A 12,690-nucleotide genomic window follows, 5' to 3' on the forward strand; every position below is an offset into this window, starting at 1 on the left:
TGGTGTATTTGTTTACTGTTCAGAGTGAGAAAATATAAGGAATCTCTGAAGACATCTTGGTCAAGAGATTTGAACCCCTATTTACCACATATGAGGGTCTCAGATTCAAGTTTTAGGCTCTATCACAAAAGAATAATTCACTGAATCAAACCAAGCTCCGTACTGTTTATTATGTGTTTTATACCCAATAACACCCTTATCCTAAAATTTGACCAGGCATGGTACACGTCAGTTCCTGCCCAGCACTCCTGTGGTTTCAGTGGGACTGTGAGCCAATGTAAGCAATCAGACTGAAGGGTACTCGCAGCAGTAGTTATCCATGTGTCAGTAGTCATCCAAGTGTCCCCTGACTCAGAAGTACTCAGGAAGTCCCAGTCTCCACAGAACTTACAGCCATGAGAGTAGGTAGCCAGTTGGCAACCTGGCTATAAATAACTAGGGGGTACATCTGATTTGTTCAGTATTGCAGTGGTCATGCTCGCCAGAGGAGTTCAAAATGTCCGCAGAAGAGGAAGGGATAGAAGCACTTGATCAACAAGAGGAAGGGCAAGGAAAGCCAGATCTAGGGCTAAATGAAGCATGTTTTGCCTTCATTTTTGGTTCTGTTTTGTTTTGCATTTTTGGAGGTAGGCTAATCTAATTATTTCTTGTCAAGACAGCATTAATGAATACAACATTGACAGGCAGCCCATAGCTTGGAATGGAGACCTGACGCTGTGAATTGGATTGAGTTAGGGACCCTCAATTTTGTTTGTGCTATTCTTACTGACAAATCTTCTTTCTCCAAGGTTTCCACTTCTTCTTCTGCATACTTTAATGGATGAACTAGGAAATGGAGAGTAGGTAACATTCTCTGCCTGGAGTCTGAGTAGTCTTAGAGGGCTCTAGAGAGAATTTAAGTATTTGGTGGCTTCCAATATGTCTATACATCTAAATAAATTGGCACTAGGCAACAAGCTCAAGTACTAAATGCATGGTCAGCAACACTGTAATTTTGAGGGCATTCTCAAATTTGCTTTTGGTGTCATTCAATTAGCCTTCTCTAAAAAGAAACTTGGAAATCATTTGAGAAGCAACCTGTTCTGTGTCCTGCTAGTAATTGGTTGCTTTTCCTGGGTCTATTAACTCTTTCAGAAGAAAGTAAGTTAGTCCTCAGGATGGTAAACCCCAAATTATATTCCAGGAATATGATGGAAATAAGAGGATGAAAGTAGTAGCTACCACCTTCAAGAAAGAGGAATGAGAAGACATTGAGAAGCCAGCATACTGACAGACATAGAGTAGCTAGTGTATGCTGGACACCTAGGACAGCTTCAGGTGAAGGTTGACAGTACTTTCCACCCATAAGCAAAAGCCATGTCTGGAGTGCCTTGAGTCTTATGTAGGGCAAGAGGAAACCACTTAGAGTAAGAAGGACATGGGGAAATTACTAGAGCCAGGGTCTGTAAATGGCAAGCAGTTCTGGACATCCAGGTAACTGTTGCTGACAGTCATGGTACCTTAGCAATACAGAGCCTGGAAATTGCCACAAACCTTCTTCCTTGGGGCCCTGGTGACATTCTTGTCACTGGTGAGAAAAAGGATGCCAGCCTTGAGCAGGAGGAATATGCCAAGCATCATGGAAGGATAATGCACATGAATCATCAGCAGTGATTCTCAAGCCCAAGATGATGAAGCAGTGTGTCCTGTGATCCATGTTATCAGAGACATATTCAGCAGACCCATTAGATGAAAATGTGAATCCAAAAAATGACCTAGTACAGTTGGATATGACTTTTTCCACATGGAACATCTTGAGAAGGACTTAATAAAGCAGAGGTTGATGGCCACTTTTGGACCATGGGGAGGGCTCAGGGACAAGTGAGCTGTTTCACAAAGAACAGTGCCAGTTCATTGCATTTAGCATACATGTGATCTTATGCACCTTAAACTTAGCAGCCTGCTGGCAGCCCAAATATGGATTTATGTCCCTCTGATCTTTGCTTGCATTTGACTGACATTTAAAATAAGAAGTTCTCCATGATGATGTTTGTCTTTGTATCTCCAGTTTATAATGTGCTTGCTTTAATGATGTGTTAATCATAAATGAAGCATGAAGACCCTGCTTTGCAAATGTTACAAAATAACTCTAATTACTATGATGAAATATTACATTTATGTATTTGAGTTAAACTAAACATTTCATGCTTGTTTTAGTAAACTTTGTGCAATTTGTAGGATTTCTCAAATCTCATTATGTAAACTGATTATTCAAATAACAAAGCAGCAGGGAATTACACAATATAATGACCTTCTTCCAGTTAATAATTATTGTTATTTGTTGAAAAAAACAGTGTTCATTTCAGTTATTCTGTGGCTCAGTTCTTTGGCCTTCCACATCAAATAAGAAATGTTCAGTGCATTGAAAAGTATGAACAATATTGAAACAAACATACAAGCCTGACAAGAGAGAGGACGTACTTTAAATACAAATACAGATTTTAACCACAACTAAGCCTAGATGCATGAATATGTTCAAACACAGGCACACAACACACAAATGTGCACTTTCACTGGGTTAGCATTGTTGCAGTCCTTTTTATTAAGGATGTTGTGTATGTAAGCTTTCTGTGTCCAACAACTTGAGACTTGAGAGTTTATAACCTGGTGCCTCCTATCCCTGAACCTATGCAGGTTTGACAGATGAGGTCAAATTAATAATTATGGTATGCTTTCTGCATTAGCCTGCACTAAGAAAATTCTCAAATAGACAGATATGTGACTTTTATTTTTCTTCTATCATGAGGTAGTGTCTGGGATTTGCAGTAAAAGTGAGCATCTCTCCTCTTGAATAAAGTAAAAACATATTAGATGAAAAAAGCTAATTTACTGCACATTAAATGCCCTTTTCTGATTTTACAACACTTAGGAAACCTTGAACAGAGGCTTAGAGGAAGTGTACTGAAAGCTCTCCCTATTTATGTACTGTTGAGTCACCATGTTTTCCCTGTCTCAGTCTTACTAGCAGTTTCAATGAGGAAAGGCTCTCAGAGTTAGTTACGGAAGTCAAACAAGGTGAGACTTCAGGAATGATCAATAGGTTCAAGAAAGCATGGCGGCTGATAAAAAAAAAAGTCGTAGTTTTGGTGAGAAAGGGGTTGACAGAAATGTATTTGTGGTGTCAGAAGACAGGAAGCCAGCGCAGAGGGTAGAAAGAAGTTGGAAAATAATTCAAATTCTCAAGGACAGGTATGAGCCAAGAGAAGGGAAGATGAGATCCTTTACAAAGACAGCATACAAGATCATCTGAAGTAATTTTCATGTGGTTGGATTTTTTTTCCAAGTTTTATCAACATAAACAAATGTAATTGGGTGTGACTAATTGCATGTTACTGTAACTAATATGCCTTAATTCACTGTAGCTCTATCTATCACAACACCTGCAAAGCCACTGAAGTTTGGGAACACTTACTGTTTAAAATTCTACACTGGCTGCTAAATTAATGAAGTGAAGATGTTTTATAAATTCTTGCAGCTATTAGAGAAATTCAGTTATTGAAAAACATGACCAAAACAGAGAGAATGTGCTGTATGAGCACTGGGGCACCAAGGGAATTAAATAATTTTGCTGAGTGTACATAATGTATCACTTTGCTGCTTCAGAATTGCCTCAGAGGAGTTAGTGAAATGACTGATTTTTACATGAACAATGGAATTGAGCAGACCTATTGGGTCCTCTAGTGATGTCCCTTGCTAGTACAGGTAACCATATCAAGTAATATTTTCACATATATATCAAGTTCTCCCTTAAAATCAGTTAGATTTCCACTGTAGGAAGGATATCTCAGAACATCTGTCCTCTGAGTCTGAGAAGCTGTGAACTGTATTTGTAGTTACTTAGCTTCTGTTTCCTTCAGACCACTATTAATTAGCATAAATTAGTCTTTTCTGTCTCCTGTGTTTAGCCCATGTAGTTTTAGAAATTTACTCACTCAGCTAATTAAAATTTAAAGGTTTTCAGCTTCTCCAAATTCTTGAGCAGTCTTTCTTTGAGCTCTGTGCCATGAATTCATCTTGTTTGGTTGGTTGGTTTATTTAATTTGGAGAATCAGAGCTCCAAAATCCAATTTGCAAGTGCCACATACAAATTTCAAGATTTACACCTTGACTGGATATCTACTGTCAGACTGACACAGAAATACCTTCTTTTCTCCATCCCACATCGCGGGGGGGTTATAGAGGTATGGCAAATTCAGAATCACCTTCTGATCTACATTCTGATCCACTGGTGCCCCCAAGACTTTCAGCACCTTTGTATTCCCTGACTGGAACTCCTTAGTTTTCATTATTAATTCCTCGATGGAAGTGTTTTCAAGTTATAGTATGAAATTTCATCCTATTTCTCCAATGTCTGTCTTTAAGGCACCTAATTCTTCCTGACTGTGCTGTATCTTGAAAAAAATACATTAGTATACTTCCATTCTTTAATAGTTACCCTGATTAACATATTAAAGAAAAAACATCTTCAGAATGGTACTAAAACTTCATTATAGCACAGTAGTTCCTATTTCAATGCAGTATAAACATCTTCCCTTTAGCCTGTTTCTTGCTTGCTTTGCTATTCAGGTAATAATCCTCATGCTGTCTAGTTTCACCAACCGTTTCCTGTATCCTTGTATTAGATGTACACTGAATGAATAGTTCAGATCTACTGTATTTCTCTTGTCTAGAAAATATGCACTGTTCAAACAGGGAGATATCAGACTGGCGAGGTGTTATGTGGCATTGCTGCTTTCTAGCTCATTTTTTTCCACATCTTTACTTATTTTCCCTTGCAGTCTTCTGGTTGCTGATGCCTGGTTTCAAAGGCTTAGCACAGAACGCGTCAAGAAAGAAACTGTCCCTGGCTTCATGGAGGCCAGTACACAGTTGATGCAAGCACCCTCTTGGGATTAGCAACTTATAGGAGACATAAGAAACTTCCCTGTGATAAGGCACCTCCAAACTTTTAACCTTTTAAAAAGTTTGAATTTAGCCCACTAATCCTATACATTAGAAAATAGATCCAAACCGACTTTCAATTTTGAACACACTGATACTGGAGATATCTGAATTCCACACTGAATACACAGCTATCTGTGGATTTTCTAATAGCTTATTTTATACCACAGTGAGACAGAACCCATGATATAAACAGCAACACATCTATGGATGCTCAAAAACTAGATGCAAAATTTTTGCCTGATGTCCACCTGCATGATACATAATCATTAAGAATTCCCAACTCATGAACACTAGGCTACTACACATCACATACATTGATCTTTTAAGTGTTAGACTTAACTGTTTCTCATTCTTCATCATTAATTATGTGAGAAGATTAATAAAAGCTGTATAAACTGCAAAGGCAGTTTGAGGCATTCCATCTTATTGCTATAAGGGATTTTTCAGAGAAATCAGGGAAGCAAGGTCAATGAATCACACTGAGATTTAGGTAGCTAGTCTAACCCAACTTCTTTGAAAATCCAATCTTTAACAAGATCACTGAAGTTAAGAAGTCTTTGTGACAGATTATATCAATAGGAAGAGCTATACCACATATCCTTGCGGCTCACTGCTCCACAGGAAGAGTCTGTGACTTCATTATTTCCCTATCCTGAGGGCACAATCAGCCTCCGTGTATTAAAGATATAGACTACGGAGAGCTGTTGCCACTCTCAGAGGACATGATTGCCATTTTCTTTAAAATTCTTGGTGCACTAACTCTTGGCTTTTAAGGACTTGACATGAAAAGATAATTAATTTGGAACTAAAAAAATATCTACTCTGCTTTCATTGTACCATTGCAGGATATACCAATTAGCAGTAATAGACAAGCATACTCTGAAATTCTTCAATAATTTGTTTTAGATAGTATATATCTGTAACTCCACTGTCTTACTCGCACATTTAAAGGGCCTGTGTGTGTGAGTCTGCAATAATAAATTAACTTAACAAAAAAGGCAATAAGTAGCTGTCTTTTTTATGATGTGATTATCAGGAAGGACATATTTTGTATAAATAGCATTGCTGGGAATATTTCTGTACTAATGGAAGATGTCTCATAATTTAATTTAAATTTAATAATTTAATTCCTCCCCACTACCATCCTTAAAACTACCATAGATAACTTTGCATGTTATACAATACCTTCTTACTGAAAATTATCAAAGAAACATATCACATGTTTCTCTAAAATTTGGGGGGGGGGGGGGGAATAGAAATTCTGCACATTTAACTTTCTAACTGATTTTGTTTTCAATAACAGGGTTTTATCAACTTGTTCTTCCCTATGATATTTTAGCCTTTTATAGATTAATTCAGTAGGTGATTTTTAAAAGTTAAACAGTGTTAACAACTATATGTCAAATTGTACAATAGAAAGTTCAGTCTCACACCTAAGAAAAATTTTTGCCAAATGACATAAGACAATGTAGAAAATATTTTTACATTACATAAACAATTTATTATTGAAGTTTATTTTTGCATTAGCATATTAAAAATGTGTATTCATATTTGGTAATATAGGTTTTATGATGAAATTGTAGACTAAGAAAGGCCAAAGGCTCAGTTTTGAAAAGCACGTATACTTGTCTTCCCTTCATAAAGCTGCTGAGAAACTGAAAAATTACAGAGCAGTAGGTAAAATACATGGCTAGTAAAGATAGAATAAAAAGACGTAGAAGTCAAGAAATGGGAGTTAAAGTAGTTTTGATCCAAAAGCAATTTTAGACTTGGTTTTGGTATGGATTTACTGACTCCTGTGACAAAATGAAGGGCAGCCTCACAGCGTAAGAGCGGCTGTGCTGAAGTGAATGAGGCTTGAATCCTTCATGTATATCATCAAATCATTTCTTGCTAAATTCTCATCTGTAGCTTCTAGACAATCTCTCTGCTTTTGATGGGTTGCACCTGTTGTCACTGGAAATATAGTTTAAAGGAAATCTAAGTGCACAATACTATCTACTGGCTAGTTTGGACTACCTTGCTTTTACTAGTCATGATGATATCTGAGGAAGACAAGTCTCAATGGCACTTGTAGATCTGGTACCCAGATGTCTGGGCAGACAGAGCTGTTTCTGTAAGCTGAAGAGATTTGATCCCAAAATATATCAAATGTCATTATGACAATTAAATAGCTTCTTTTTCAGAAAGAACTGCATTTTAAACACTGTACCCTTATAAATTTTTCTTTATAAATTATATGATATTTTACTTCAGGTCCAATATCTTCAATATCCCCACAGCTTTTTTCATAGATTAATGCATTATTGATGCACATTTACCAAATTAGCATAAGCATTATAAACTTGGTTTCTGTTTTGTTTTCCTTTGGAAGGGGGACAGTGTAAGGTAAGGCCAGGGGGAGCCTACATTAGAATTTCTGTTCAGATCAACTGTGAGTGCTTCTGAACATTTTCTCCTGATCATCCCCATCCTATGACAGAGTGTTGAAGTACATGAACTAGTTTCATTTCAGATGAACCCACAAACTCATGAGATGAACTCATTCTTTTCAGATGAAACTGAACTGGGAGAACCTTATCAACTGTTAATTGGCCACAGGTTAAGTGTGCCACAAGTCAAGGCCACGGGACCAGACTGGGCCCCAGCTTGTGAGATTCCCACACAAAAAATCATGTGTGGTGTGTTCACTGCATTCTCAGCAGTTTCACCTTTAAGATCTCCTCCTTTTGAGTCACAGTACTTTGTAATGTGGATATAACCTCTTTTGTGAATGTAACCTTTTTATTGAAGGTATTGTAGTTCATGCGCTGGACAGTTGCAGACCAGCTTACAGTACAAAGGAGTACACTGTGATAACCAGCTGTAACAGATTTTCCTAGAGCAGTTCAGTGTATCTTAAATGAAAAGGACACTCTGAAGGATGCTACTGCTTTAATTTTTTTCTTTTTTGTCATGGTTTAGCCGCAGTTAGCAACTGACCACCATGCAACTGCTTGCTCACTCCCCCCACCCCTGTGGGATGCAAGAGAAAATTGGAAGAGCAAAAGTAAAACTCATGGGTTGAGACAAGAACAGTTTAATAATTAAAACAGTAATAGTAATAGTGATAGCAATAGCAATAGCAATTGCAATTGCAATAGCAATAATAATAATAAAAAATAATAATAAGAGTAATAATGAAGAAAGGGAAAATAACAAGAGAGAGAGAGAGGCAAAACCCGGGATGGGGCGGGAATAAACAACCAAACAAACAACAAGAGATGCAACCGCTCACCATCCACAGACTGATGCCACCAGTCCCCAAGCCACAATCGCTGCCCCCTGGCCAATGCCCTCCAGTTAATATACTGGGCATGGCGTCATATGATATGATATGATATTTGGTCTCCTCTCCCAAGTTACTAGTGATAGGACAAGAGGGAATGGCCTCAAGCTGTGTCAGAGAAGGCTTAGACTGGATTTTAGGAAAAGTTGCTTTACTGAAAGAGCGGTCAGGCACTGGAACAGGCTGCCCAGAGAGGTGGTGGAGTCACCATCCCTGGGGGTATTCAAAAAACATGTAGACGTGGCACTTCGGGCCATGGTTTAGGAGACATGGTGGTGTTGGGTTGACAGTTGGACTTGATGATCCTAGACATCTTTTCCAACCTTAATGATTCTATGATATAGAATATCCCTTTGGCCAGTTTGGATCAGGTGTCTTGGCTCTGCCCCTGGCCCTCCTGGCTTCTTATGCCCCTGGCAGAGCATGGGAAACTGGAAAAGTCCTTGACTAGTATAAGCACTACTTAGCAACACTTAACACCTACTTAGGAAACTGCTTAGCCATAACTAAAACATTAGTGTGTTATCAACATTATTCTTATACTAAATCCAAAACACACTATACCAGCTACAGTGAGAAAATTAACTCTATCCCAGCCAAAACCATTACATTTTTTTTTACACTTATCATTGGTTGTGTTCCCAGAACCTTGAAAAATTCTCTCTCTACCACTCTGAAAAATCAGTTTTCTTTTTTATCTGCTAAAATCATCTGACAAACAAAGAATACACAATGCATTTCTTTTTATTTCCTTATTCTTTGTATAAGCGTCATCAATTCATGGGTTTGTTAGCTGATCTTTACTTCATTTTATGTATCTAGGATTAAAATTTACAAGATATTTTGAGATTTGCAAGACTGTATCAATTCCAAGAGACTAAGCTCAGAATTCCCTTTTAGATATAATTTATTCTAGACTAAGAACACCAGTCATTTAAAAAAATTACACATTGAGCTGCTTGAGATTTCAAGCTTTTTTTTTTGTCATAGAATGTAAGTCAGTGTATTCCAATTGCCCTCTTTTCAGTAAATTTGAGTGGTGCTGAATATTTGAGATTGATAATATGTATTACACACAGGATTAATGATAACTGGTCATGTAAGATTAAGGTTGGCATAGGGATGTGACAAGTTTGTGGCTCTTCTGAGGCAAGAACTTTATTCAAAGGAAACATCTCTCACTATAAAGCACTAAGAAGCCAGAACAGGGCAGTCAGAACACTATCACTGCCCACGGCCAAGGCACGGGACCAAAGGGTGTAGTGCTCCATCTCATTGAAAAATGGTCAGTGAACTCCAAACCAAAAATCTTATTCCAAATTCCCAGGCCATGTCCTTTCATATTGAGCTACATAGGTGAAGGTAACACTCAGTAAAGGAAAGAGAAATAATGATAAAGAGTGGATATGGGTTTTAAGTACTGTTCCTATTAGCCTGAATTCTTATAGCTTGTTTAGGATTGTAAAAGGTGAGTGCAATATTTGGTTTAATGTGATGTGATTTGCTTCTGCAGATCAGTAATAAAAACAGTTGTTATACAAAAGCCAGAGATGGAGTTGTAACCAAAGTGATGAAATTAATCAACCAGAGATGTTGTTATATTATGGGAACATGGAGTGTACGAATCAGTGTATCTGTTGATCTGTAGTTTAGTCCCTAGGTAATCATTAATGTGAACAAAACAATAGACAATGTGCTTCTGTCAAAAGGATGACAAAAGATGGTTCGTGTAATGGACTGAGAAAACTGGCCAGGACTGCCAAGATTAAGAGCCAAGAAGGTAAAAGGTAGTTCCAGCAGGGGGAGATCACGACCACCGACTCAGGGACCACCGACCCTAGTAATACCACCTACTCAGAAGAGAACAATGGGAAAGGACAACTGAGTCTGCGCAATAATTTACATGTGAAGTGAGCAGGTTGGTGCCAATCAGTAGAAAGGACAATAATGAATATGTATGAATATGTAAAATTTTGCTCTATAAATTGTATGGGAAAGATGTGTAAGGTATGCACATTAGGAGGAGCGATCCCCCGCGCATCTGGCGCCGTGAATAAAGAATGCCTGCTGTTTAATACTAAATCGGTGTTAAAGAGTTTTTTCTGATTTTACCACGTTTTTCAGTAACAGAGTAAAGAAGCAGGGAGCATGGCACCAAAAATCTCACACTGCCTTACTACAGCAGAAAAATTGTTTATTCTCCACATCTACTGTATAATCATTGAAAAATGGGAATACTAGTAAATATCTACAGTTATCTAAATATCTGTGGTTTCCAGAGGATCAATGTAGTGTTACTTTAGTGACAAGTAGATCTTTAGACAAAAGAACAACCTGTTCTTAAAATAGATTGTAAAGCTTTGAATACTGGAGAAAGTTTTCTCCTAATAGTCCAAAGCAAAGGAGGAAAACAACTATCATTCAGAAAGAAATAATTGTTCACACAGCTGTCCTTTCAGGAGAAGACCACTACAGCCACTGCTCTGAATGATGTTTGCATAGACTTAAAGAAGCAAGCATTGCACTGACATGGGTATTGCCTGTAATGTTTTCATAGCAGTACGGAGTTCAGTGTAGTCATGAAAACCTGAGCAAAAAATTGAGATTCTGAATAATCCATACTGAGCTCTCTGCTACCACAGTTCGCTGCTATCAGGAAGAATCAAGAGTTTTAAAGCTGCAGATATAGGTGATGAAAGATCAGAGCCTATTATCAGAACAGAATTTTGCAAATGTTATCTGCATTCAGAAATGATGAGGATAAATGTCCTGAAAACTACAAACAGAAAAAGCAAATATTCAGAGTTTTATTCTGTTTGTCTCACAGTCAAAGCATTATTAATTGCAAGAATTATTTAAAATTTGTGAATATTTGCATTTATAAAGGGTTTGTTAAATAATTAGGGAAGTTAATATGTGCTTAAGCAACTGCTTTTTGTGAATAACAGGCTCATTTAGTCATATTCACTATACATATGATCTCTGAATATATTTCTTTTATATTCATCTGGAGAAAATAATCTCTGCAATGTAATTTTCATCAAGAATTTAGCATAATGTAATAACATTTTGTTGTAATAATCCTTCATCTATCACTATTTCTCTGTGCTGTCATTGCTATTCTGCTCCCTATAATTTAACATTCATCTAGAAGTAAAAACCTGAAAAAGCAGACATGAAGGATCTATTCCAAGCCTTTCTACTGAGCAGCTGAAATTTGCTCAGATCCAAGGGAAAAGCAGAGGTGTTCTTCAAAAGACTGAGATTTTTCTGTGAATGTTATATTGAAGGCAATATTGTCAAGTACAAAAAAACACAAAACACTCCCCTTTAAAAAAAAAAAATCCCAAACCCAAACCCAAAAACCCCAAACAGAAAAAGCCAGCACCAAATCTTAGTATATAATACTAAGTCTTCTAAAGAAAAATGTTAGTGTCAAACTTCCATGTGTGTTTGAACACTAACTATCCTCTCATCCTTTCTTTCAAATTGGAATAGCAGTGAACCATATGATACTATAGCATCATACAGTTTCTTAGGAGTTTATAATTCAGCAGGTACTTTTAGCGTCACTCTAATTTTTGAGGGTTTATGGCCCTTTCTATCAGAAGAGATATTTGGGAATGTTGATAAGCAGCCAGCTTGAAGCAGTGGCTCGAAGTGTTTTGTGTCTGTTGCTCCTCTCAGAATATTTGATTGTTTTTTTTCTTGTTGCTTTTTTTGTTTGTCTGTTTAATATTAATAATAATAAAAAAGGCAGCTGAAATTATAAGAGGGAAAACTATGGTCTACCTGTTGTGTTCCCTTAACACAGATATAGACACAGATCAAGGATTTGAAACTCTCCACAGCCACAGCCTCTCATCGCAGAGACACACCTGCAGATTTTTTACAAAACACAGTGCTCTGAAATATCACAATTCCTCATTTCGATCTGATGGTAAAAGGGGGTTATGAAATCTAGGAGGTTTCAAGACAGGGCATCCCCTTAGAAGCCTGCTGTCTGCTAATTTTGGACTTCAGGAGAAGAAGGTTCTCACCTTGATAGATGACAAATGGTCTATAAACCAGAGATTGTAAAAGCATCTCCTGTAATGCAACAGTTTCTTGAGTTGATATAGTTAATTAAGATACCCAGCTAGCTGGATTTATCAGATTTACCAAAGGGTTACTGTGCGTGCTTAGGCCGGGCAGCCTCCAGCCCACTGGCTATGGCCAGTAGGAGAGTCAAGGAGTGGGACTTTTTCAGAGGGTACAGATGTATTTGGTTACAATTTTTTTAACAGGTTGGTGAATTACCTTCTTTTCCATGTGTCAGTATTGCCAGTCACACACAGTGGTGAACTTTTAGCTTTCTTTAAGCTGACATTGTGACAGTG

This window comes from Phalacrocorax carbo, chromosome 1 (assembly GCF_963921805.1).
Source record: "Phalacrocorax carbo chromosome 1, bPhaCar2.1, whole genome shotgun sequence".
NCBI classification, from domain to species: domain Eukaryota; kingdom Metazoa; phylum Chordata; class Aves; order Suliformes; family Phalacrocoracidae; genus Phalacrocorax; species Phalacrocorax carbo.